We start from the raw sequence: 26563 nt of genomic DNA, 5'->3' as shown, positions 1-26563 counted from the left end.
GTTGATTTTTCACCGTCCCTGACAATTCCTCAGAAAACTCAATTTTTATATCTTAGGGATCTTTATCTTCTGAAGTTGGCTTTCATTACATTTTAAATGATTGCCTATTTACAACACTCTTTCAAATATTATCTTCTGTTAAGGGCGAAAAGTCAGTCTTATTATCTTCTTTTATGCATATAATGAAATTGAAACTCAGCAAGGTTAACTGAATAGAGCAAGGATACACAAAAAATTATAAATAGTTATGTGCTCAGAATTAAAAGTGCAACATAGGTCCAGTCCACAGAATCACATTTTGAAAATGCTTTGCACGTTAATGGAAATACAGTTTTTTTCTAATTCTGCTGAATCACAATGCTTAGTGAAAAGTCAGATAAAGAATAAGCCATGAACCTCTAAAGGCAATAGTTTTATTGATATAATTCCTTTAGTCTGATGAGTAGTAAATTCTAATTTTTAATATCAAATACTTTTTACTTGGGGCTTTCCTGTCTTTTAAATTGAATGAAAATTAAAACTGTGTGTGTGTGTGTGGGGGGTGGGGGGTGTGCACGTGTGTGCTCGCTCACTCAGGTGTGTCTGACTCTTTTGTGACCCCATTGACTATAGTCTGCCAGGCTCCTCTCCATGGGATTTCCCAGGCAATAATACTGGAGTGGGTTGCCATTTCCTTCTCCAGGGGATCTTCCCCACCCAGGGACTTGAACCCACCTCTCCTGCATTGGCAGGCAGATTCTTTACTACTGAGCCAAGTGGGAAGCCCAATTAAGACAGCATATTCTGCAAAAGCTTGAAACAGCTACTTGGAACAATATAGGCAGTGTTGTAAATTTCCTATTCAAAGATTCCTATTAAAATTCCAAAAGAAACTTGAATCAAAGAAGAATTTTCTATAGCCAGAACATTTGCTCATACTTGAGACAATTTTTTTTAAGAATTTTTTTTTTTAAGCTAGTAAAACTTACTTTATTATTAAAGGGTAGATTGGGAGTTTGGGATTGAGTCTCTTTAAATGCCCCAAGTAGGCTTTACAATATGGGTCTGTCTTACTTTTGCTTGCATATAATTTTCAGTTTGTGAATATGAACTGCTAAGACCCACTGACAGGACTATTAAGCTCACTATTATGGGGTGAGATACGTCCCGCCTTCCGAATTCATATATTGAAATCCCCAACCCCTAGTATCTCAGATGAAAACTTTAAAGAGGTAATTAAAGTCAAATGAGGTCAGATGGGTGGACCCTAATCTGTTTGACTGTATTTGGAAACTGGGCCTCCAAAGAGGTAAATAAATTAAAATGAGGTCAGTGGGGTGGAGTCCTAATCCAGCGCTCTTTCAAGAAGAGAAAGGGACACTGGGGATGCGTATGCACAGAGGAGAGGCCATGCGAGGACAGTGAGAAGGCAGCCATCTGCAGGCCAAGGAGAGAGGCTTCAGGAGCAAGAAAGCTTGATAAAGAACCTCTGGCTTTCAAAACTGTGAGAAATACATTTCTGTTGTTTCTGCCACAAAGTCTGCGGAAATCGGTTAGGGTAGCCCTTAGGTGTGGCTTCTCAGGTGGTGCTAGTGGTGACGACCTGCCTGCCAATGCAGGAGACTTAAGAGATGTGGGTTCAGCCTCCCCTGGGTCGGGAAGATTTTCCGGAGGAGGGAATGGTAACCCACTCCAGTATTCTTACCTGGAGAATCCTGTGGACAGAGAAGCCTGACAGGCTACAGTCCATGGGGTCACAAACAGTCTGACATGACTGAAGCAACTTAGCATGCACGCATGCACACACGCATGCACAGCCCTTAGCTGACTAATATATTCATTAACAGATGACTTTTTCCCCAGAACGTTCTATGAGATTGAAACTTCAGGTTCTGTAAATGAATCCGTGCTTAGAACAATGACAAATCACTGCTCTAAGGCAAATGCAAGACTGAATTTCCTGGCCCCCCTGTGGATGCAGAGACTCTTTCTAGTTCTAGAGCATTAAATTTTTGGTGCAAGATTCTCCAGAATTCCCTCTCCCCGAATGATTGTGAAAACATGAGAAAACATCCTCTCTGACCAACTATACATGTTATGTATAAACTTTTATTCTGTGAAACTACTGAGATTGGGGTGGGAGTATTTGTTACCACAAATGTGTCCTTTAATTTATCCTTTCTGATACAACAGTGCATTATATTCTTTAAAATGAGTGACAACTAGTTAATATTTTCCTGCAATTAAAGAAGACAAACAATTTTTTTTTCAGGTTATCAGCTTATGGGTATGTGATCAGCAAAAACATCCCAATACCTTGTTTATGCAAAATTGTTGAATCCACAGATAATTTGGTCATTCCTTTCATCTCCAAGGAATAAGGTTAAAAATATTTTATTCATAACAGGGGAAGAATATTCTGGTATTTAAAGTCCTGGAGCTGGCAAATGTGATTCTTCACTGTTTATAGAACATCACTGGCAAGATTCCTAAACATCACCATTTATAAAACCATAAAAACCCCCTATTCAACATGAAACAGAGCCAAAGTTCATCTGCACAGTTTTGCTGCTGTAATTGAAACCACTTAGGGCTGTTTATTGTTCTAAGACCAGAAACAATAAAGATAGCATAAACAAGAAACTGACCCAGTGTGATGCTATCGGATGAATCAAAGAAAAACAGCTAAGTTTTTGCATACACAGTTGAGCTCATGCTCTTCCTGACTGAGGAACATGCCAGCATGAAGCTTTGTATTATCTTTTTTTGAAATTGTGGATGAGGGAGAGGGCAAGTCTGTAGTGGTTATAGAGATATCTTTGTCTCAGTATGTTTCTTTTCTCTGCTTTTTAATTTATACTTTATGAGATAAATCTGACTAGCGAGAAAGTCAAGCTGACTTTAGTGCAGCCATTCATTCTGCCCTTCGTGAAGAAAAGACTAAATGTTGCTTTCTTTATTTAAAAAGTTTGGTTCAGGATTTGAAAGGGCCTTCCGTATAGACAATACATAGTAAGCAAACATAACAAAGAGCAAAAGTTAAAATAAAGTGAACTGATTCCCAAATGTTCAAACTGTTAGGAAACACCAGTGAACTGGAACAGAGATCATAAACTGGGAAGGTAATAGGGGCAAGTGGGTGGTTTTCAGCATCAGAAGAGACACTGGGCCATGTCCTTCTGCTTTGTTTTCAGTGTTTGTGTTGGTAGATTTTCAGGTTCATCTCTGTTGGTGTGTGTGAATGGGACTCAAGGAAGAGAAAGAGGATGGCAGAAGAAGAAAGTGGTCTTAGGGTCACTTACACACGGTACCCAGTTGGTCACCCAGATGCCACTGCATGCTGCAAAACAAGATAGAGCCATCAGCTGAATTCATGGAGACCTGACATTAGGTATGAGGTCATCTGTGGAGACTAAAATGCAGCCCACTCCAGTACTCCTGCCTGGAGAATTCCATGGACAAAGCAGCCTGGCAGGCTACAGTCCATAGCGTTGCAAAGAGTCAGAAACAACTGAATTGACTTAGCATGCACACAGGAGTGAGGTCACAGGTAGTAAGATTCAGAAGCCAAGAGACTAAAGCTTCCACCAGCTACAACTTCAGGTAGGGAGGCAGCCAGCTAGTCAGGTCCCTGGCCAGGTCAGCCACTCAACACTGGGTTAGGGTTAGGGTTAGGGACAACAGTGAAGCTTCAGGGGGCAGTGAGTGGCAAGGAGGTCCTTCACCTACTGGACACACTATTTAGTTTGTTTTCGTTTGATGTTTGTAGAGTAAGGCTGGGGAGATCGCTGAATGCCTAGAATTTAGAGGCTGGGTTTATCTGAAAGATGATGTTTTACAATGGAAGAGAGTAATATAATAATTTGCATTATTAATTCTTACTACTATTATTACGAGGATGATGGTGTAATTTTCCTCTCCAGTACTTTGGCTATAAGATCTGAAGAGCCAACTCATTAGAAAAGACCCTGATGCTGGGAAAGATTGAAGGCAGAAGGAGAAGGGGGTGACAGAGGACAAGATTATTGAATGGCATCACTGACTCAATGGACATCAGTTTCAGCAAGATCCAGGAGATGGTGAAGAACAGGGAAGCCTGGTGTGCTGCAGTCCATGGAATCATGAAGAGTCAGATGCAACTGAGTGACTGAACAACACCCAGGGGATGATGTGTTTGTGAATGATAGATTTAGATCCATTATATAACTCAAATAAGCAACATTTTGCATAAGAGGTGTTTATTGTGTACATTATTGCTCCTTCTACAAATATTTATTGACACTTGCTATAAATAAAGTGGGTTTCCCTGGTGGCTCAGTCAGTGAAGAATCTGCCTGCAATGCAGGAGTTAAGGATTTGATCCCTGGGTCAGGAACATTGGCTGGAGAAGGAAATGGCAACATACTCCAGTATTCTTACCTGGGAATAAGGTTATGGCTATAGGTTGCTCTCTTTACTGCTCTAATTATTGTAAATATATGTTTACATGTATTACATGTATTATTGTAAATACATGTTTATTCAGGTTTAATTTAAGATGAAAAGCATAATTGGCGATCTCTATTTGGGGATATGTTCTATCTATAGTGGTTTTATTAGTGGCATATGTTTTCAATTATTGTTTCATCTCCATTTCCATGCTCCAGTGTAGAATACTTATTTATTTGACACCTCTCCCTCCTAAACATATGACATCTGTTCCATTGCCTACAATAACATAAGTACCTCAAAGAGATTTGGTGAATGAATGAGTGAATATATAATATATATATATATATATATATATATATATATATACACACATATATATAATATACAGATATTGTATAACCCACAACATACTCTACAAGTCAGAGTAATCTGTTTATAAAATAAGAATCTTTTGATGACTTATCGATTAGTGTTATTCAAAATAAATGTAAGTGTTCATTTGTGTTGTCACTGAACTTTCACTTGTTCTTTATATAGTTATAATATATATATATAACCAAAAGAGAAATATATTTATATATAATGTTTTATGTTTGTGTATATGCACAATCTTAAATACACACACATTTTTAGCTGATAATAACTAAGGCAACAATCTCCTTCAGTGTCTGCCTGCCAAGGACTCTGGGCCTCTGGATGCGTGCAGGGCTTCTGGGCCTTTGGACTGCCACCTGGCGCCAGATTTGGCCCTTGCCACTGGAGTCGCCTGCCTGGGCCTGTGTGCTGGCTCTTGGGTTTGCTTTCCTCGTAGCCCCGGTGGTAAAGAATATGCCTGCAGTGCACGAGACCTGGGTTGGAGTCCTGGGTTGGGAAAATTCCCTGGAGAAGGAAATGGCAACCCACTCCAGTATTCTTGCCTGGAGAATCCCATGGATGGGGAACCTGGTGTGCTTCCTGGGGTTGCAAGAGTCAGATACAACTTAGCGACTAAACCACCACCAACAATCCCTGAGAATATTTGTATTGTAATAGGTGGTTTTGGGAATCAAAATGTCTCAAAGAGCCCATAAAATCTCAATGGGAGAATGGCAGATTGTTTGCTCCATTTCAAGTTGGGATTAAATAGTAAGAGAAGATAGGATGTATGCTGAATTTTGTTATCAGAGCATAAAAAAATTCATTTAAGTACACTCTTTTCCAACTCTGATTTAACTTTCAATTTTCCATAAATGTGTTCACATTGTGAATAAAGGAAATACTTCAAATTTAACCTGAAAGGCCAGCTGTTCCTGAGACATGGTATGGTATCGTGGTTAAGAGAAAGGCTCTAGAGTCAGAACCCTGAACTCCAATCCTAGTTCTGCTACCATTAGATGAATTGATTTGTTAAGTAACCTCAAATTGCTTAACATTTCTGGGCCCATCAGTCAAATTGCTAAAATACTAGGCTTGGCCTCACAGAGCCTTGTGAGGATTAAACAGTTTAATTAAATTTAAATTTGTGAGGATTAAACATTTATGAATGGCATCACCGACTCCATCGATATGGGTGTGAACAAGCCCTAGGAGTTGGTGATGGACAGGGAAGGCTGGTGTGCTGTACTCCATGGGGTCACACAGAGTCAGACACAACTGAGCAACTGAAAACCAACAAAATGGTATCAGTTCAGAATAATGATGACACAGGATTAGCTAATATTGGGACATCTAATCATCTCAGGTTTGGAAACACTCATGGAGGACAAGGAACCAGAAAAGAACAGTTAAAATACTTAAAATGTAGTAGAATTCCTCTTATGAGGGAAAACAAAGGGTATAAAATCTGTATTGCCTGTCAAAAGGACAAGGAGAAGAACATAGCCACTACTCATTTTTAAAAGATTCAAGTGATAAAGAAAATTATTTAACATAATACAAAGAAATAAAACTATAATTAGTAAGATAGAATCTAGAAAAAAAAAAAACTTTTTGACTAAACATCAGGAAAGCCAAAAAGAGACACTTTAACATAGAGATATAGCTATAGAGAAAAAATGTATGGGTTACAAAGAGGAAAGAAGTAGTGGGGTGGATTGGGAGATTGCGATTGACATACATACACTTTGTTGTTGTTCAGTCACTAAATCATGTCTGACTCTTTGCAATGGACTGCAGCAGGCCCGGCTTCCCTGTCCTTCACTATCTCCCAGAACTTGCTCAAACTCACATACATTGAGTTGGTGATGCCATCCAACCATCTCATCCTTTGTTGTCCCCTTCTCCTCCTGCCTTCTATCTTTCCAGCATCAGGGTCTTTTCCAATGAGTCAGCTCTTTGCATAAGGTGGCCAAAGTACTGGAACTTCACCTTCAGCATCAGTCCTTCCAATGAATTTTCAGCGTTGGGTTCCCTTTAGGATTGACTGGTTTGATCTCCTTGCTGTCCAAGGGACTCTCAAGGGTCTTCTCCAACATCAAAAGCATTAATTCTTTGATGCTCAACCTTCTCTATGGTCCAACTCTCACATCCATACATGACTATTGGAAAAACCATAGCTTTGGCTATATGGACCTTTGTTGGTAAAGTAATACCTCTGCTTTTTAATATGCTGTCTAGGTTTGTCATAACTTTTCTTCCAGGGAGCAAGAATTTTTTACTTTTATGGCTGCAGTCACCATCTGAGTGATTTTGGAGCACAAGATAATAGTCTGTCACTGTTTATACTCTTTCCCCGTCTATTTGCCATGAATTGATGGAATCGAATGCCATGATCTTAGTTTTCTGAGTATTGAGTTTTAAGCCAACTTTTCACTCTCCTCTTTCACCTTCATCAAGAGGCTCTTTAGTTCCCCTTTGCTTTCTGCTATAAGGGTATCTGCGTATCTAAGGTTGTTGGTATTTCTCCTAGAAATCTTGATTCCAGCTTGTGCTTCATCCAGCCCAGCATTTTGCATGATGTGCTCTGCGTATAAGTTAAATAAGCAGGGTGAAAATATACAGCCTTGACATACTCTTTTCCCAGTTTGGAACCAGTCCATTGTTCCATGTCTGATTTTAACTGTGGAATCTTGATCTGCATACACTGATGGGTAACTAATGAGAACCTACTGTATAGCACAGGAAACTACTCAATGCTCTGTAGTGACCTAGTGTTAGTTGTTCAGTTGTGTCTGACTCTCTGTGACCCCATGGACTATAGCCCTCCAGTTGCCTCTGTCCATAGGATTCTCCAGGCAAGAATACTGGAGTAGGTAGCCATTCCCTTCTCTTGGGGATCTTCCTGACCCAGGGATCAAACCTGGGTCTGCTGCATTACCAGCAGATTCTTTACCATCTGAGCCAGAGGGAGGAGGTCCTAAATGGGAATAAAATTCAAAATATAGTGGATATATGCATACATATAGCTAATGTACTTTTCTATACAGCAGAAACTAACACAGCATTGTAAAGCAACTATACTCTGATTTTTTAAAAATGGAAATGTTCTAGAAATTCATTGCAGCATTATAAAAAAGAGAGAGAGAGAGAGAAGGATGTAGTTGTGTGAAGGTTCCTAAGAAAGGTAAGTGAAGCCTTGCTCATGAAAGCATTTTTAAGGTTCCCGTGTTTGAGAGACTGTATGTGAGAGACTGTATAAAGGTTACCATGCTATTCAGTTTGGAAGGCAAACTAGAGCAGCTTTTACTCTGCCAAATATAAACCCAGTCTTCTTTTTTCTCCCAAGTCAGAGAGAAAGTAGTTCATCAGTAGGAGCTTCAGACTTCTGTGATACTGTGCCCACAAGGGGCTAACTAATCAGTTCATGGCAGAAATACACATTTAAATCAAGTAAAAAAAATGAAAATAAAAATACATTTTCTTTCTAGCCAAATATTATAGTAACTCCAATTTCATAGGCGACAAGAAAACCACATCACCTTTCTCTGTTACCGTCTCAGCCCTCTGAACCTGCTGACATCCTGACCTGTCTTCACAAAGGTAGAATACCTGTTGGCTCGTCTTCATCTGGCCTGGCCTGTTCAAGTGTATGTTGAAAATGTATAATGGGAGAGACCAAGCTCTCTTTTTTTAATTAATTAATTTATTTTTAACTGGAGGATGATTGCTTTATAATATTGTATTGGTTTCTGCCATATATCTGCATGAATCAGTCATAGGTATATGCAAGTCTTGAAGCTCCCTCCCACCTTCCACCCCATCCCACCCCTCTAGGTTGTCACAGAGCACTGGATTTGAGCTCCCTGCATCATACAGTAAATTTCCACTGGCTATCTGATTTTACATATGGTAATCAATATGTTTCAAGGTGACTCTCAGTTCATCCCACCCTCTCCTTCCCCACCTGCTGTCCACAAGGCTGTTTATGTCTGTGTCTCCATTGCTGCCCTGCAAATAGGTTCATCAGTACCTGGATACTTGCTATTTTATATTGTTAGAAAAGGTGAAATAAATTTCCATGTCATGTGAGAAAATTCAATAAGCAAAACCAGAGACCCAAGTTGCTGTACATAGTTTCTAGAGAATAAAATCAATGGGAAACATATTTCCAATGCACATTGTATAAGATGAAAAAGTGAATAAAAAAAAACAAAACAAAAACAAAGAGCAGCTCAGGATTGAAAAACAGATAGAGCACACATTACTTGCTATAATAATTTTTTTTAAAAGGTTATTTGAGTACCTCTTTGGAAGTATCCATCCATAAGGATTTGCCTCTAATACTCAGAGAGAAAAATTTTTTTTTAGATTTGTTTGCTTTTCTTCCTAGAGTTGACTATCTAGAGATTTTAACAAAAGCAATGTAAGCCAACGGTCAGCTTGGAATTATTAAATGAAAAAGCTGGATGGCAGATTGTTCATCTCCAGATGGACTAATTTAGTGCAGTTGAATAATAACAATATCTTACATTACTTATGAAACTTTTTAACTTTCAAGTGATTTCATATATGTTTTATCATTTGAACAATTTTGATTTATTATTTAAAGAAATCAGTCAGAGAGGGAGGTCCCATCCCTGGTTAAGAAAAAACAGGCTGTTTCTACATGACTTTAATATACAGAGATTTTTGTGTTCAGAAAATTAGAAAATTTTCCAGAGAAGAAGACTATTAGCAATTTCATTTCTTCTAATGCTTGTATTCCCAAAGCTAATTCAGTATGTGTTTTTGCAATTTGAAGTTGGAGCCCAAGAGATACTATTTTATATTTATAAATCTTGACTTCACACTGTAAGTTAGAGTTCTTCAATATTTATATGGTCCAAAATCTGAGCAGAACCAAAGCTTTAATTATATGTTATGGTTAATAAAAACAATCCAAAATCTTCACAAAATAAAGTTACTTTTTTTGAAATTGATTTTAGTTATACCATGGCTTTATGCATAAAAATAAAACCAAAAAGTTTATCCAAAATGATTGAACCTAGTTCCAGTGTTCTTTTTTTTTTTTTTAACTATTTTATTTTTTACATGTGTTCCCCATCCTGAACCCTCCTCCCTCCTCCCTCCCCATACCATCCCTCTGGGTCGTCCCAGTGCACCAGCCCCAAGCATCCAGCATCGTGCATTGAACCTGGACTGGCATCTCGTTTCATACATGACATTTCACATGTTTCAATGCCATTCTCCCAAATCTTCCCACCCTCTCCCTCTCCCACAGAGTCCATAAGCCTGTTCTATACATCAGTGTCTCTTTTGCTGTCTCGTATACAGGGTTATCGTTACCATCTTTCTAAATTCCATATATATGCGTTAGTATACTGTATTGGTGTTTGTCCTTCTGGCTTACTTCACTCTGTATAATAGGCTCCAGTTTCATCCACCTCATTAGAACTGATTCAAATGTATTCTTTTTAATGGCTGAGTAATACTCCATTGTGTATATGCACCACAGCTTTCTTATCCATTCATCTGCTGATGGACATCTAGGTTGTTTCCATGTCCTGGCTATTATAAACAGTGCTGCGATGAACATTGGGGTACACGTGTCTCTTTCCCTTCTGGTTTCCTCAGTGTGTATGCCCAGCAGTGGGATTGCTGGATCATAAGGCAGTTCTATTTCCAGTTTTTTAAGGAATCTCCACACTGTTCTCCATAGTGGCTGTACTAGTTTGCATTCCCACCAACAGTGTAAGAGGGTTCCCTTTTCTCCACACCCTCTCCAGCATTTATTATTTGTAGACTTTTGGATCGCAGCCATTCTGACTGGTGTGAAATGGTATCTCATAGTGGTTTTGATTTGGTTCTCCAGTGTTCTTGCCTGGAGAATCCCAGGGACAGGGGAGCCTGGTGGGCTGCCGTCTATGGGGTCGCACAGAGTCGGACAGGACTGAAGCAACTTAGCAGCAGCAGCAGCAGTCTAGGTAGAATTGTACTTGGTAAATAAAAATAGACTATTACTTTTATAATATTGATGTTAAGACATTAGTTGACCCAAATAATTGTTTGAAGACTAAAATGTTCATTTTATATAGAATTTGAAGCAGTGCATTTGTTCATTGATTTTCCCTGCTACAGTTATTCCATGTTTGGCTTACAGATATTTTGCATATGGAAATTACAAGATACTAAAAAAAAAAATAAAGAGGGGAGGAAAAAACAAAACAAAACAAAACAAAAAATAAATAAAAAGCTATTCCATAGCATTGGAACATGCTTCTCATCTCCCATGCTAGATTTAACCTCTTAATTTTATCTCTTAAACAAAGGAATCCCTGGGTTCTAAAATTTTCTGATTGAACACAGGACAATAATGATTTCCTGAACTAACTTATTCAAATAATGTCAAACCAGAGTAGATTTGTTCTTCTTTCTCAGACATTTTCAGTGTTATAATCCCTGCTAAGGCCAACCACTTACATTGCAGATCTTGTCTCACTCCGCGGTAATTGAGGGCACCGAAAAGCATGATGGTGATCTGAAGCAGGATTTATTCCTGTGAACTGGCTCATGGTGAGAAGCTTTCCAGGAGAATGACATTTGGCCTGTGTCTTGAAGGTAGAGGAAAAAGTTTTGCAGGAAGACAAAGAGGGAAGGCATATTTATCCTCAAGGCACAAAGATGTGGATGTGGGAAAAAGCAAAGTGTTTGGGTCCCTGCATCACCAAATAAGTAATTTCATGAGCTATAAGAACAAGAGGTGGGTCCCTATGTGTGTAGACTTGTGCAGGCTTGTTGGGTCAATGTGATAGAGGAGGGGCAGTCCATTGGAATTCACAATTTAATTTAAATAAGTGTGTGTGTGTGTGTGTATGTATGCATATAATTTTTGTATGTAATAGGCCTCACACTGGGCACTTGGAACACAGAGAAGAATAAGAGAGGGTTGCCCTCAAGAATCCCGTGGGTTGCTAGCCATGAACTGCCTGCTGCTCACATCAAGCTCCTCAGTGCTTCCTGACAGGCCGGACAGAGTATTCAGAGAAGAAGAGCAAGGGGAGTTGGTACAAAACAACTCCAAATTTGGAGAAATCGAATAGTAAGCACCTTAGATGACTGACAAGCAGCATCAGCTTTTCATCTGAAGAGCAGTTCATTAGGGCTGGATAACTAGTTTATTGCATAACCACAAAGAAAGCTCTTTTAGCCTGACCTGAGTCCTAGTGTTTTTAACTTTTAAAAAATTTAATTATTAAACAATTTTTATTGGAGAACAGCGTGTTTCAATGTGATGTTAGTTTCAAGGACTCAGGGACTGATTCCAGTTTCATTCCTTTCTAGAAGTCTGCATATAAGGTCACTGAGTTCCATTTCCCCATTGATAACAGCAGCATCCTTATTCTCTCCTGCTTCATAGAGTTGTGAGGATAAAATAAGATGATGGATGCAAAGCATTATGTAATTGTAAAAAAAAGCTATATAAATACAATGAATTCAGGCATAGCTCAGAGGTAGGGCATTTGCTTCACAAAAATAGCCGTTAACCCCAGTTATTGTCTTCATTGTGGTGGCCAGACATTTGACAATGGATCCTAATAGTGACTTCTGTAAGATCTGTCAGGTCATTGTGAAAAGAGCTTGCATTATCTAAATACAAAAGTCTCCAGATTATGAAGAAATACTGTGTTTTAATAAGTTATCTCTCTTCAAGTATTTAGATAGCATTTTGAGGGCCTTCTATTTTATTAACCTTCTCAGTGGATAAGGATTGAGAATTACATTCCTGTATCGTAAGAGGAATTTCACTTTATCAGCATCTGACATGACTTCAGAAAACGCTGATGGGTCTGAAACAGTTTGCTGCTCAGAATGTCTCCCATCACTGAAAGCATTAGAGACCCTTATCAAATAAGAATTGATTCAACGTACAGCTTCCCAGAAAGGCCATTTAATGTAGATTAATGAGTTTCTGAGAGATTAGAGTTAGGAAGTTTTGATACAAAACATGTACCAAAATTAGTAGAGATTCCGTGTTAGGGAAGAACAGAGGAAAAATGATATTCAAAACTTTCTGCCTGGTTGTCTAGTCTTTGTTTAGTATGCAGCTATAGATATGCACACTTTAAACAATGGTGCCAAAATATCATTGTTTTAAAAACTAATCTTCTAGTGAGTGTAGACATACAATTTTATCCTTCAAGATGACAAACTTTGGTTATCTTAAAGAGGTTGAACTCTGTATATTGAAGATCGCTATAATTTTTACTGGGCTGAGAAACTAATGCTTCTAAATACCAAACTTCAGTGTGATTTTGCATCTGCCTTTTATTGCATTTTTTTTGCAAGAAGTTACCAACTACCCAAAATGTGTAAGATAAAATTCCCCAGTTAATATTCCACTAAGAACTTTAGAATCAGATTAACAAGTTCTCCCAATACTGCTGGTTTTAAAGTTTGGATTATTTAAAATGACTGATTTTTAAGAAAAGAATTGATAATTTTTATAATATTAAGTAAATATATCCATGGATGTAAAATGTGTTTCTATTAATTCAGGTTTTCTTTTAGGCATTTTAAGACAGTTTAACATTTTCTCCATTAAGTTCCTGTAAATGTAGTTAGGTTAATCCCTAGATGCATTCCAGTCTATAATGCTGTTGTGAATGGCATCTTAAATTTTTATTGTATTTTCTCACTAGTGATTATGCTGGTGTAGAGCAAGTTTTCTCAGTAGTCTTACTATTGACTTTTGGGGCTGGGTGGAAAGCTGTTCTGTGCATCATAGATTGCTTAGCATCATCTCTGGTCTCTATTCTCTAGTGGACAGCAGCATCTTCTCAACAAAATGTAGCCATATATTGGCCAATGGCTGCTGGCTGGCAAAATCACCTGCTATTTGAGAACCCATTTGTTGATGAATGTTTTTTTTTTTTTTTCATGTTAAACTTACATTTAATAAACTTGATGAACACTCTTAAAAGTTATAATGGTTTGAGGATCCTCTCAGTATTTCACATAGGAATTATTTACCAACTACATATAAAAATATTTTTACCTAGTTGGTAAATAATTCCTATGTGAAATACTGAGAGGATCCTCAGGATGGGGAACACATGTATACCTGTGGCAGATTCATTTTGATATTTGGCAAAACTAATACAATATTGTAAAGTTTAAAAATAAAATTTAAAAAAATAAAATAAAATAAAAAAATATTTTTACCTTTTCTTTTCCAATCCTTAAATTTTTTTTCTTATATTATTGCCTTAACTAAAATTCTTGCTTGGAGTATAGCCTTAACTTGTTAGTACTGAGCATCCTGGCCTAATCACAGACTTTAAAAGGAATTGAGTGAAGTTTCTCCATTGAGTATGACATTTAGTGTAGTTTAGAAAATCTTTATCACAGCAGGGCTGTTGTAGGCTTTCAATTTTCTAAATTTTTTCTCTTTTTCTCCTGTTCATAAATAGGAATTAAATGCTATTTTATAACTCTTTTCTTTATTCAGAAGATTGTTCATTTTTCTCCTTTATTTCATTCTTGTGGAAATTACATATATGAGATCAAATCATCCTTGAGTTATTGGAAAAATCCTTACATGAGTATCATTATATCTCTTTGTGTATATCTGTATCTCTGCATATAAAATTTTGCGGATTTGGGTTAACTTTTACATTATGCCTATTCCATGTTTAGTTGAAGTATCAGTATTATTGTTGCTTAGTCACTAAGTCGTGTCTACTCTTTTGTGACCCCATGGATTATAGCCTGCCAGGCTCCTCTGTCCATGGATTCTCCAGGCAAGAATACTAGAGTGGGTTGCCATTTCATTCTCCAGGGGATCTTTCCAATCCAGGGACTGAAACTACATCTCCTGCTTGGGAGGTGGATGTTTTACCACTGAGCTACCTGACTTTATAAATGAATTGGTAAATTTATTTTATTTTCTGGACTGGAATGCAAAAGTAGGAAGTCAAGAAACACCTGGAGTAACAGGCAAATTTGGCCTTGGACTACAGACTGAAGCAGGGCAAAAGGCGAATAGAGTTTTGCCAAGACAATGCATGGGTCATAGCAAACACCCTCTTCCAACAACACAAGAGAAGATTCTACACATGGACATCACTAGATGGCCAACACCAAAATCAGATTGATTATATTCTTTGCAGCCAAAGACGGAGAAGCTCTATACAGTCAGCAAAAACAAGACCAGGAGCTGACTGTGGCTCAGATCATGAACTCCTTATTGCCAAATTCAGACTTAAATTGAAGAAAGTAGGGAAAACCACTAGACCATTCAGGTATGACCTAAATCAAATCCCTTATGATTATACACTGGAAGTGAGAAATAGATTTAAGGGACTAGATCTGATAGACAGAATGCCTGATGAGCTATGGGTGGAGGTTCAAGACATTGTACAGGAGACAGGGATCAAGACCATCCCTAAGAAAAAGAACTGCAAAAAAGCAAAATGGCTGTCTGAGGAGGCCTTATATACAGCTGTGAAAAGAAGAGAAATGAAAAACAAAGGAGAAAAGGAAAGATATACCCATTTGAATGCAGAGTTCCAAAGAACAGCAAGGAGAGATAAGAAAGCCTTCCTTAGTGATCAATGCAAAGAAATAGAAGAAAATAATAGAATGGGAAAGACTAGAGATCTCTTCAAGAAAATTAGAGATACCAAGGGAACATTTCATGCAAAAATGGGCACAATAAAAGACAGAAATCAATTCGGTTCAGTTCAGTCGCTCAGTCGTGTCCGACTCTTTGCGACCCCATGAATTGCAGCATGCCAGGCCTCCCTGTCCATCACCAACTCCCGGAGTTCACTCAAACTCATGTCCATCAAGTCGGTGATGCCATCCAACCATCTCATCCTCAGTCGTCCCTTCTCCTCCTGCCCCCAATCCCTCCCAGCATGAGTCTTTTCCAATGAGTCAACTCTTCTCATGAGGTGGCCAAAGTACTGGAGTTTCAGCTTTAGCATCATTCCTTCCAATGAACACCCAGGACTGATCTCCTTTAGAATGGACCGGTTGGATCTCCTTGCAGTCCAAGGGACTCTCAAGCGTCTTCTCCAACACCACATTTCAAAAGCATCAATTCTTTGGCTCTCAGCTTTCTTTACAGTCCAACTCTCACATCCATACATGACTACTGGAAAAACCATACCCTTGACTAGATGGACCTTTGTTGGCAAGGTAATGTCTCTGCTTTTGAATATGCTATCTAGGTTGGTCATAACTTTCCTTCCAGGAGTAAGCGTCTTTTACTTTCATGGCTGCAATCACCATTCTGCAGTGATTTTGGAGCCCCCAAAATAAAGTCTGACACTGTTTCCACTGTTTCCCCATCTATTTCCTATGAAGTGATGGGGCTAGATGCCATGATCTTAGTTTTCTGAATGTTGAGCTTTAAGCCAACTTTTTCACTCTCCTCTTTCCTTTCATCAAGAGGCTTTTTAGTTCCTCTTCACTTTCTGCCATAAGGGTGGTGTCACCTGCATATCTGAGGTTATTGATATTTCTCCCGGCAATCGTGATTCCAGCCTGTGCTTCTTCCAGCCCAGCGTTTCTCATGATGTAATCTGCATATAAGTTAAATAAGCAGGGTGACAATATACAGCCTTGATGTACTCCTTTTCCTATTTGGAACCAGTCTGTTCCATGTCCAGTTCTAAATGTGGCTTCCTGACCTGCCTTTAGGTTCCTCAAGAGGCAGGTCAGGTGGTCTGGTATTCCCATCTCTTTCAGAATTTTCCACAGTTTATTGTGATCCACACAGTCAAAGGCTTTGGCATAGTCAATAAAGCAGAAGTAGATGTTTTTCTGGAACTCTCTTGCTTTTTCCATGATCCAGTGGATGCTGGCCATTTGATCTCTGGTTCCTCTGCCTTTTCTAAAACCAGCTTGAACATCAGGAATTCCACGGTTCACATATTGCTAAAGCGTGGCTTGGAGAATTTTGAGCATTACTTTACTAGCGTGTGAGATGAGTGCAGTTGTGCGGTAGTTTGAGCATTCTTTGGCATTGCCTTTCTTTGGGATTGGAATGAAATCTGACCTTTTCCAGTTCTGTGACCACTGTTGAGTTTTCCAAATTTGCTGGCATATTGAGTGTAACACTTTCACAGCATCATCTTTCAGGATTTGAAATAGCTCAACTGGAATTCCATCACCTCCACTAGCTTTGTTTGTAGTGATGCTTGCTAAGGCCCACTTGACTTCACATTCCAGGATGTCTAGCTCTAGGTGAGTGATCACACCATTGTGATTATCTTGGTTGTGAAGATCTTTTTTGTACAGTTCTTCTGTGTCTTCTTGTCACATCTTTTTAATATCTTCTGGACAGAAATGGTATCGTCTTAACAGAGGCAGAGGCTATTAAGAAGAGGTGACAACTGCAGTTGTCTTTCTATTACCAACAGCAGCAAGCTCTGCCTGGCTGAGCTAATGTAGTCAAAGAGAAAATACAGCTATCACCCTGGATGCTGCCAGGAGTACGGTTATCTCTACTAACACACACAGTGTTTACCCTAAACCAGACATGTAAAATATTCTTTTTCATTATTTCATTTAATACTTACAGGAATTCTAATTTGTAGGTGTTATTATTATGATTAGTACTATTATTATTATTCTGGGAATTTTATAGATATTACATTCAATTTACCAAATAGTTAAGAAGTACCTACTCTTTCCAGGCATAGTTTTGGGCATGAGGATTACAACAGAGAACAACTAGACAAGGGTCCTGTTCACATCTTGAGTCTGGAATGGGAAGGCAGACCAGCAATTTAACAAGATAATTTCAGAAGGGTATATGTTCTTAAACAATAATCTGTCTTGATTCAGTTGGTCAAAGAAAGTCTTTTGAGGAGTAATTTATTTAAGACCTGAATGGTTCGAAAGAAGTAAGCAGGCACATATTTAGAAACAGGTATTTCCAAGGCGAGATGCTGTCCAGTGCAATGTCCTAAGTCAGGGTAAAGCTTAGTAGAAACAGATGATGAGGGTGACTGGATCATAGCAAGGAAACCAGAGATTAATACTAGATAAAGCTGAAAAGCCAAACAGTGTGCAGTATACGTTGGATATTAAATTAATGCGATTCGGTGGTGGTAGGGGGACACAATTTATTCCATAACATACTCCCAACCACAACATAGTGAGAAAAGATAAGTAAAAAATCTTAAAGCAGTTAAGGGAAAGAAAACAGATATTACTTCAAAAAGCAATAGTTTAATAACAGACTCTTCAACAGGTAACAATGGAAGTGGGAAGCCAGTGGATAATATTAAGTTGAACTGCATGATAGTGCTATTTTTGTACATTAAAAGTTGTCAAACACCATCAATTTCATATGATTTAAACAAATACCTTTAAAGTGAAGAAATGCAATAACTGCCAAGCTGTGCTATGCTGTGCTTAGTCACTCAGTCGTGTCTGACTCTGTGAACCCGTGGACTCTAGCCTGCCAGGCTCCTCTGCACATGGGGATTCTCTAGGCAAGAACATTGGAGTGGGTTGCCATGCCTTCCTCCAGGAGATCTTCCCAACCCAGGGTTCAAACCCAGGTCTCCCGCATTACAGGAAGATTTTTTTCTTTTTTTTTTTACCGTCTGAGCCACCAGGGAAGCCCAAAATTGTCAAACATCATCAATTTCTTATGATTTAACCAAATATCTGTAAAGTGAATAAAAGCAGTAACTGCCAAGCTAGAATTCTATAACCATTAAACATGTCCTTCAAGATATATGGGAAAATAAAGACATTTTTAAACATTCATTAGGAATGTTGCGTGTCTCAAGTTGAAGGCAAATGATTCCAGATGAGATGTATAATATGCGAAAGAAATAAAGAACAAAGAAAAGTATTAATATGTGAGTGAATGTAAACAAATATTGACTGTACAGAACAGTAATAATATCAAACTGAAGTTAAAAAATTTTAAATATTAGATAAAAATAATTCATTTAGATTTTCTAATGAAGTCAGTGGAATTAAGATTTGTAAGGACTTCATATTATTTAGGAAGAGAATAGTGGTTTCAATTAAATTTAGACTTTGATAAAGTGTATGATTTCCATGTTTATCAGTGAGGTTGAACACCTTCTTGTATGTCTTTGAAAATTTGGATTTTCTCTTTGACAATGAGCTGATTAAAGTTTTGTGCCCATTTTTATGTTGGGGAATCTGTCATTTTCTTTTCAGTTTGTTAACTGTCTTTATGTTTTATGCAACTTCTCTCTCTATATATATCTCAAAAAATGAATTACAAAAATGTAGGGAGGTAAGAATTAATGCTGATTGAAGATCTATTTATATATCTACTATTTTGTGAAATCTGGTAAAATATCCATCATCATTCTTGTTGTGAAGACTGCAGTTGAGCCTTTAGGAATTTAATTCAGTACCCGAGTTCATGCAGTTTGTGAAGACCAGTGAGTGACCTTCAGCTCTGATTCCCACTGTGTTTGTCCACTTGTCCAAACCAAAGAGTTAAAAGTTCATCTGATTAATATATCTGGAATATTGTGTACAATTCTAAGCATTGCACATTAAAGAATATTTAAGGATTCGACATAATTGGAAAATCATAGTTAATATGTAAGGAGAGCAAACCAGCAAATCCTAAAGGAAATTAACCCTGAATATTCATTGGAAGAACTGTTGCAAAGCTGAAACGCCAATGTTTTGGCCACCTGATGTAAAGAGCTGACTAATTGGAAAAGGCCCTGATGCTGGAAAAGATTGATGGCAAGAGGAGAAGAGGGCAGCAAGGATGAGATGGTTGGATAACAAAATGATTCAATGAACATGAATTTGGGCAAACTCCTGGAGATAGTGGAGGACAGAGGAGCCTGGCATGTTGAAGTCCATGGAATTGCAGAGTTGGACACAACCTAACAACTGAAAAATGACAACAAAGCTAATATATTAATGTTGAGACCTTTAAACTAAATCATGTACATTTTAAGGCTTCTTTCCATAAAAGAAAACATAGAGGAATATGGGGAAAGGGAGAGAGAGGATAGTGTTGTTTTTCATGACATATCCTCAAAAATTTGGAGGACAGTGATATGAAAGAAATAATGAATATGTACTATATTAGCAATACCAAATTACTCTCTTTAATGGGATGTAAATACAGTGCCTAGTCTAGAACCATGTGCCTTAAGGGCCTATGGACATGTTTGGGTTTGGGGAAAAAGTTAGTGCTAAAATACGAAAAGAAAATAGAAAAATCAAAGTTAAGTAGAAGTCCACAAAATCTAACATTATTAAGATTACAGATAGACCAAATTTTATTAAGATTAAATTTTTATTTGCAAAAATGTGATTTAAATCAGGAAAGATCTTTAATAGGTTTACTGAACATACAAATATGTATGCTCACTGTTCCAGTGCCACAGCTTTGAGTCCTAAAATAGATTCTGATAAATTTTATTTTGTGTGATCTCCATTAAATATATGTAATTGGTAGATTTATTATATTATATACTGTCCTATCAAATATGTTTTCAATAGAAGGGAACTTCTATTTAACCAGGTTTTGAAATAAGAATTGACATATTTAAAGAAAATTTTACATGTCTGATAATTGGAAAAATTTACCATACACTGGATTCTGGCTCAATAATTCCAGGACTCATTTATTCTCTTCTATCACATACCTCCATGGCTGATGCTCATGTCTCATTCATTATTATTCTAGAGCCTCCAACCCTGATCACTCATATGGCAATTCTAGGTGAGTTTGCTTGTGAGATGGATGAGTTCTAGAAGCTGTTTGTAAAGTAAGTTAACTCAGTGGGCTTCTCTGGTGGCTTGGTGGTAAAGAATCCACCTGCCAATTCAGGATACCAGGTTTCGATCCCTGGGCTGGGAAGATCCCCTGGAGAAGGAAATGGGAACCCACTTTAGTATCTTGCTTGGAGAATCCCATGGACAGAGGAGCCTGGCGGGCTACAGTCCATAAGGTCACAAAAGAGTTGAATATGAGTAGCGACTAAAACAACAACAAGAAGTTAATCCAGTAGGCTTAGGGTGTTCAAACCCTGCACATTCCAGACAAAGAAGTGGTTCCTGACTAGCTTCTGTGAAATAACCTCTAAGTCCCTGGAATATATTGTCTGAGAAGAGTGTCTTTGTATATCTTAGGCTTTGGGCCACACCAAACAGCTCACATTAATGAAAATTTATGGTGGTTGTCTGCTTTTGTTTACCTAGGGCTCTGGGCCAGGGCTCTGTGTCAGTTTCATCTCTGGAGGGTTTAGAGACTGAATAGTTAAGCTCTGTCATGTGGACACTCCATGCATATGAGATTATCCTCTGGTAAATTACTCTGGATGTCAAGACCCAGGAAAGTTTCACTGATTGGCAATATTTTGTAAATGTTGTAAATACCTTCAGAATGGGGACAGCAATTGTAACTAGCTTCTGGGTAGTTATAATGATTAAATGAGATAGTGTGTGTCATATGCTTAGTATAGTGACTGACACTGTTCTAATTAGAACTGTATAAATCCCACGGATGGAGGCGCCTGGTAGGCTGCAATCCATGGGGTCATGAAGAATTGGACATGACTGAGCGACTTCACTTTTCACTTTCATGCATTAGAGAAGGAAATGACAACCCACTCCAGTGTTCTTGCCTGGAGAATCCCAGGGACGGGGTAGCCTGTCGTCTATGGGGTCGCACAGAGTCGGACACAACTGAAGTGACTTGGCGGCAGCAGCAGCAGAGCTTGTTAAATAAAACTAAGGGCTTCCCTCATGGCTCAGACAGTAAAGAATCCACCTGCAATGTGGGAGACCTGGGTTCTATCCCTGGGTTTGCAGAATCCCCTGGGGAAGGGAATGGCTACCAACTCCAGTATTCTTGCCTGGAGATTTCCATGGACAGAGGAGCCTGACAGGGGCTACAGTCCATGGGATTGCAAAGAGTCAGACACAACTGAGCAACTTTCACTTCATTTCACTTCACAGGAATGTCAGAGGTTGGAACTTGCAAGCCTATATCGAGCATTGGAGTAGGGGAGATGAGGTTAAAACAGTCAAGAGGCAAAGAGATCTGGAGCAAATAAATAAATAAAACAAGTATTGGTGTATACTCATGCACATAGCTAGGCAAAGGACAAAGCAGAGGAAGAAATTGGTTTGGTTTAAGACATAGACCCTAGTCTAAGCAAAAGTTTTAGAAATTCACCTTGTTGGGTTCTGACCAATGAGTGAATGAGTGAGTGAAATCGCTCAGTCGTGTCTGACTCTTTGTGACCTTGTGGACTGTAGCCTCCCAGGTTCCTCCGTCCATGGGATTCTCCAGGAAAGAATACCAGAGTGGGTTGCCATTTCCTTCTCCAGGGGATCTTCCCGACCCAGGGATCGAACCCAGGTCTCCCGCATTGCAGGCAGACGCTTTACTGTCTGAACTAAAGGGTTTAGAGGCCGTCAAATGGACATGACCTATAAAGGCAATTTTCATGGTTTTACATAGAAATGACCTCTAATGGAAGAGAACACAAATGGGAACTATTTGAGATACATTTCTATGTATAATGTAGTTTGCACATAATTCAGCATTTTAAATGAGCACTCTGCAACCGAGACCAAATATCAATCATCTCTTGAGGTTTTCTACTAGGAATCTACATAGGAACAAATGTTACTCCTGCTTTTCTCTTCTATATCAAATGTCCTGAAGCCTTTGTATCTCTCTGGAGCGAGGCCAAGTTTCTGAAGGCATATTCCAGTATAAACATCATCGATGGGGTAGAGAAGGACCTGGTCAGTTACATTGTACAGTCTCAGGGCCAGGTGACCGGAGTAGAGGAATCGCCTCCTCCTGCATAAGGTGGGTAGACGCCAGTGTAAACAACTTCCGGAATGTAGTACTTGAGTTTCTTATCCCGATGAGGTCCAGCATTACGAATCACGTCACCAATAAACAAATCTTTGGCTTTGTTCCCGGATAAGCTATTCAAGTAATTCAGGAGATGATGGGTGTTCACAAAAACCTCATCATCGCCCTTGAACACAAACTCGGCATTTGGGCAGGAAGTGCTCACCCACCTGAGAAAGAGTACTTCTTTCAGACACAAGTTGAAGAATGCATCTCTGTAGTTCCACAAAAGAATGTCTTGGTGCTTCTCACTCTCAAATTTCAGCATATCTGAAAGGTCAGGATGGTTGTCCTCTGCGGGGGTCTGGCCCAGTAAGAAGACTTGCACCACCGTTTAGTTCCCCACATTGGTTTCTTTGCCCCAAGATTCCCGAATCGCTTGCCTTCTATGAAATGTGAAGTTAGGGACTTAATCTCCAGCAATAAGAAGTAATAATACCTAAAGAAAGGTTCTGGAAGATATCTGACCCTCCTCGGGCATATTGGAACAAGGTACAAGAAAAGATGAACAGGAGGTTCAATCCCAGTTTGAACACATTAACCAATCAGACAGGAGAAGTGTAGGGTTCTCCAATACAAGCCATCTAAATTACAGTGAACTTGACCTGAGGGTCATGTCAGCAGTTTCAGGTTTCGACGGTTTGCCAGACAGATTTAAAGATTTTCTCCTATATTTGAGATGTCGAAATTATTCTGACCAATAGAAAAGTAGAATTAAAACGATAGAACCTGGCAAATAATATCCTCTTGTCCTTTCCTTATATTTCATTTTTCACTATATTGTTTTTTTTTTTAATTTTTATTTTATACTGTGATATAGTTGATTAGCAATGTAACTTCAGGTGTACAGCAAACTCATTCAGTTGTACATATACTTGTATCTATTCTTTTTAAAATTATTTTCCCATTTAGGTTATTACAGAGTATTAAGCAGAATTCCCTGCACTATACTGATTGTTGATTATCTATTTTAAATATAGCAGTGTGTACATGAAGAAGGAAATCACAACCCAACCCACTTCAGTATACTTGCCTGGGAAATCCAGGGACAGAAGGGCCTGGTGGCCTAGTCAGTGGAGTCACAAAGAATCAGACATGACTTAGAGACTAAACAGAGGCAACGTGTGTACAGGACATTATATTTCATTTTGCAGAAAGTTTTCTGAAGCTGTGGCTGCACCAGTGGTGACTCTGGTGAACAGAGTGTTGCCCTTCTTACCAAGGCTGTGTTAAGTGCCCGAGATATCTACACAAATACAGTGACTTAGTTATACACAAGCAGCTTCAAAAGGACCTCCCTATTTATCTGCCCTTCAATTATCTTTTTCACTCCAATCCTTTTAGGTTCTGGAGCTTCTACCATTCTGGAACATGGTAAAACGAGACACCGTGATCCCTCCATTTGTTGTGGAGTTTATAATTAAGTCTTCATAAAGCTGAAGAAGTAGTGTGTGTGTGTGTGTGTGTGTGTGTGTGTGTGTTGCTCAGTTGTGCCCACTGTTTGCGACCTCATGGACTACAGCCTGCCAGGCTCCTCTGTCCATGGAATTCTCCAGGCAAGAATACTGAAGTGGGTAGCCATTTCTTTATTTAGGGGATCTTCCCAACTCAGGGATCGAACCTGGGCCTCCTGCATTGGAGGAAGATTTTTTACTGTCCAAGCCACCAGGAAAGCCTGAAGAAGGAATAGTCTCACAATTTAAGGAAAGCAGGGATTTTTTTGTAGGGCAATTGAGAAATGTTACTCTACAAATCTAAGGTCATTACAAGTGTTTAAGAAACTGCTAGACACTAAACATTTCCTCTGGTCACTGGGTATCACTATCTTATTGGGTAGCAACTATGAATTTTGCAGGATAAGCCTTATAGCTAGCTGATCATTGACTCTCTTCCTATCTTATTGAATGCATGCTCATCTTTTTTACTTCCTAAATATTTATTATAGTATATATGTATTAGTTCTTGATTCCTTAAGTCTATATTTTCTGGGCTCTCATTTCTTCCAGGTGATTAAATCATGCTTCTTCCTTAATTCCTGGGGCTTTCCTGTGAGTGGAAGAGAGAAAGAAGTAAGTTCAAAGTAAAACAGACAATTACCTCTATTCATCCACCAAAAGTCAGAAAAAGAGAGGAATTCTCCTTCGAATTGGAACACTCCATCTCACAGTAAGAGTGAGAACAGAGACTGCATCTTTTGTGTGTTCTTTTCGTGTGCTTCCCAACCATCAAGTGGCCTGAAACTGTTTCTTCACGGAAAGTATTCACTCTCTCAAAACCAAGACAGGGACAGAGAGGCTCACAGTCTAGTAAAGTACAGAAACTGAACAGATGGAAATTCCTTTCATTTAATTGGGTTCACAGGCTCTGAGGGAAGGCAGAAAAAGTAATTTGAAGGAGGTCAATCTGGGAAGAAATCTTTTCTCATGGTAAGAGGGAATGAATTTACCATGTAAGAAATCTCATAAATATTAAGACCTGTACCCTAAGAAATACTATCTAGTGTCAGGAACATCAGTTATGTCTCCTAACATTCAAGAGGAACAAAAAAATCCCTTGAATTTAAGGAAGTCATCCTTATTTCAGATTTAATCTTTAAATCTGTGAAGTTATGGTTCAGATGGAATCGGTGGTGGCCATAAAATGTGTCTGCATAAGGAGGTATCTACTTAGGCTGATAGATTATGATGTCAAGCTTAAAGATCATGGGTTCTGCAATTCTGTAACCAATCCCCCTCTCGTAGGTTTGTTTGTGAAAATCAGATTATCAAAAAAAGAAAACCTTATGTCTTGAAATGGCAAATGTAGAGACTGTGAGTTGGAGTCCCAGTCTTTTTTTAAAAATTAATTAAGTAGACTACATCATGGCATGCAGGATATTTCATCGTGGTGCACAACTCTCTAGGTGCGGCACACAAACTCTCTAGTTGTGGTATTCAGGCTTCAGAATGTGCAGACTTTGTAGTTGTGGTGTGCAGGCTTAGATGCTCTGTGGCTTCTGGGATCTTAGTTCCCTGACCAAGGCTTGAACCTGAGTCCCCTGCATTACAAAGTGGATTCTTAACCACTAGACACCAAGGAAGTTCCTAGAATCCCATTCTTTATAAATAAACTGCTCAGGCTGCCTAGTTATTTAATGCCCTCCAATTTCTCACCTATAAAATCTAGGATCTAAACTCATCATATATAATAAATCTTAGAAACCTAATTATGAAAGGATCTTACATCACTGTTGAGCTTTAGGATGGAAATCCCTCACTCACTCTCATGGAAATCATACAAAATTACAAAGGAGGATAAAAAATTAAATTCTATTCTTTATGTATGTTAGCATCTAACACCTGCCTTGGGTCATTTTTCGGACCTCCCTTGTGGTGCTAGTGGTAAAGAACCCTCTTGCCGATGCAGGAGATGTAAGAGAGAGATGCAGGTTTGATCCCTGGGTTGGGAAGATCCCCTGAAGGAAGGCACGGTAGCCCACTCCAGTATTGTTACCTGGAGAATCCCCATGGACAGAGGAACATGACAGGCTACAGTCCATGGGGTTGCAGAGAGTCAGACACGACTGAAGTGACAGCATGCATTGAGAACAATTTTTTTTCTAGCTGGAAATACAACATATTTCTCCAATTCTTTTTTTTTATTTAATTTTTTTTAACTTTACAATATTGTATTGGTTTTGCCATACATCAACATGAATCCACCATGGGTGTACACGTGCTCTCCATCCTGAACCCCCCTCGCACCATCCCTCTGGGTCATCCCAGTGCACCAGCCCCAAGCATCCTGTATCCTGCATCGAATCTGGACTGGTGATTCATTTCTTATATGATATTATACATGTTTCAATGCTATTCTCCCAAATCATCACCCCCTCTCCCTCTTCCACACAGT

The 26563-nt window shown here is 38.7% G+C and overlaps 1 long non-coding RNA gene and 1 pseudogene across 1 annotated transcript in view; one reads left to right on the top strand and one right to left on the bottom strand.

The window, feature by feature from the left end:
• Positions 1-26563, top strand: part of LOC147380240 (uncharacterized) — a 679399-nt gene that overhangs the window by 577232 nt on the left and 75604 nt on the right. The gene's annotated exons all lie outside the window — the stretch shown is intronic.
• The window catches only part of LOC147380241 (N-acetyllactosaminide beta-1,3-N-acetylglucosaminyltransferase 2-like), a 70540-nt pseudogene continuing 66318 nt past the window's right edge, over positions 22342-26563 (bottom strand).

This window comes from Bos grunniens, chromosome 1 (genome assembly GCF_055505025.1).
Source record: "Bos grunniens cultivar Pamir isolate PY7600 chromosome 1, Bosgru_T2T1.0, whole genome shotgun sequence".
Lineage (NCBI taxonomy): Eukaryota > Metazoa > Chordata > Mammalia > Artiodactyla > Bovidae > Bos > Bos grunniens.
This window is presented reverse-complemented; position numbering and strand designations above follow the sequence as displayed.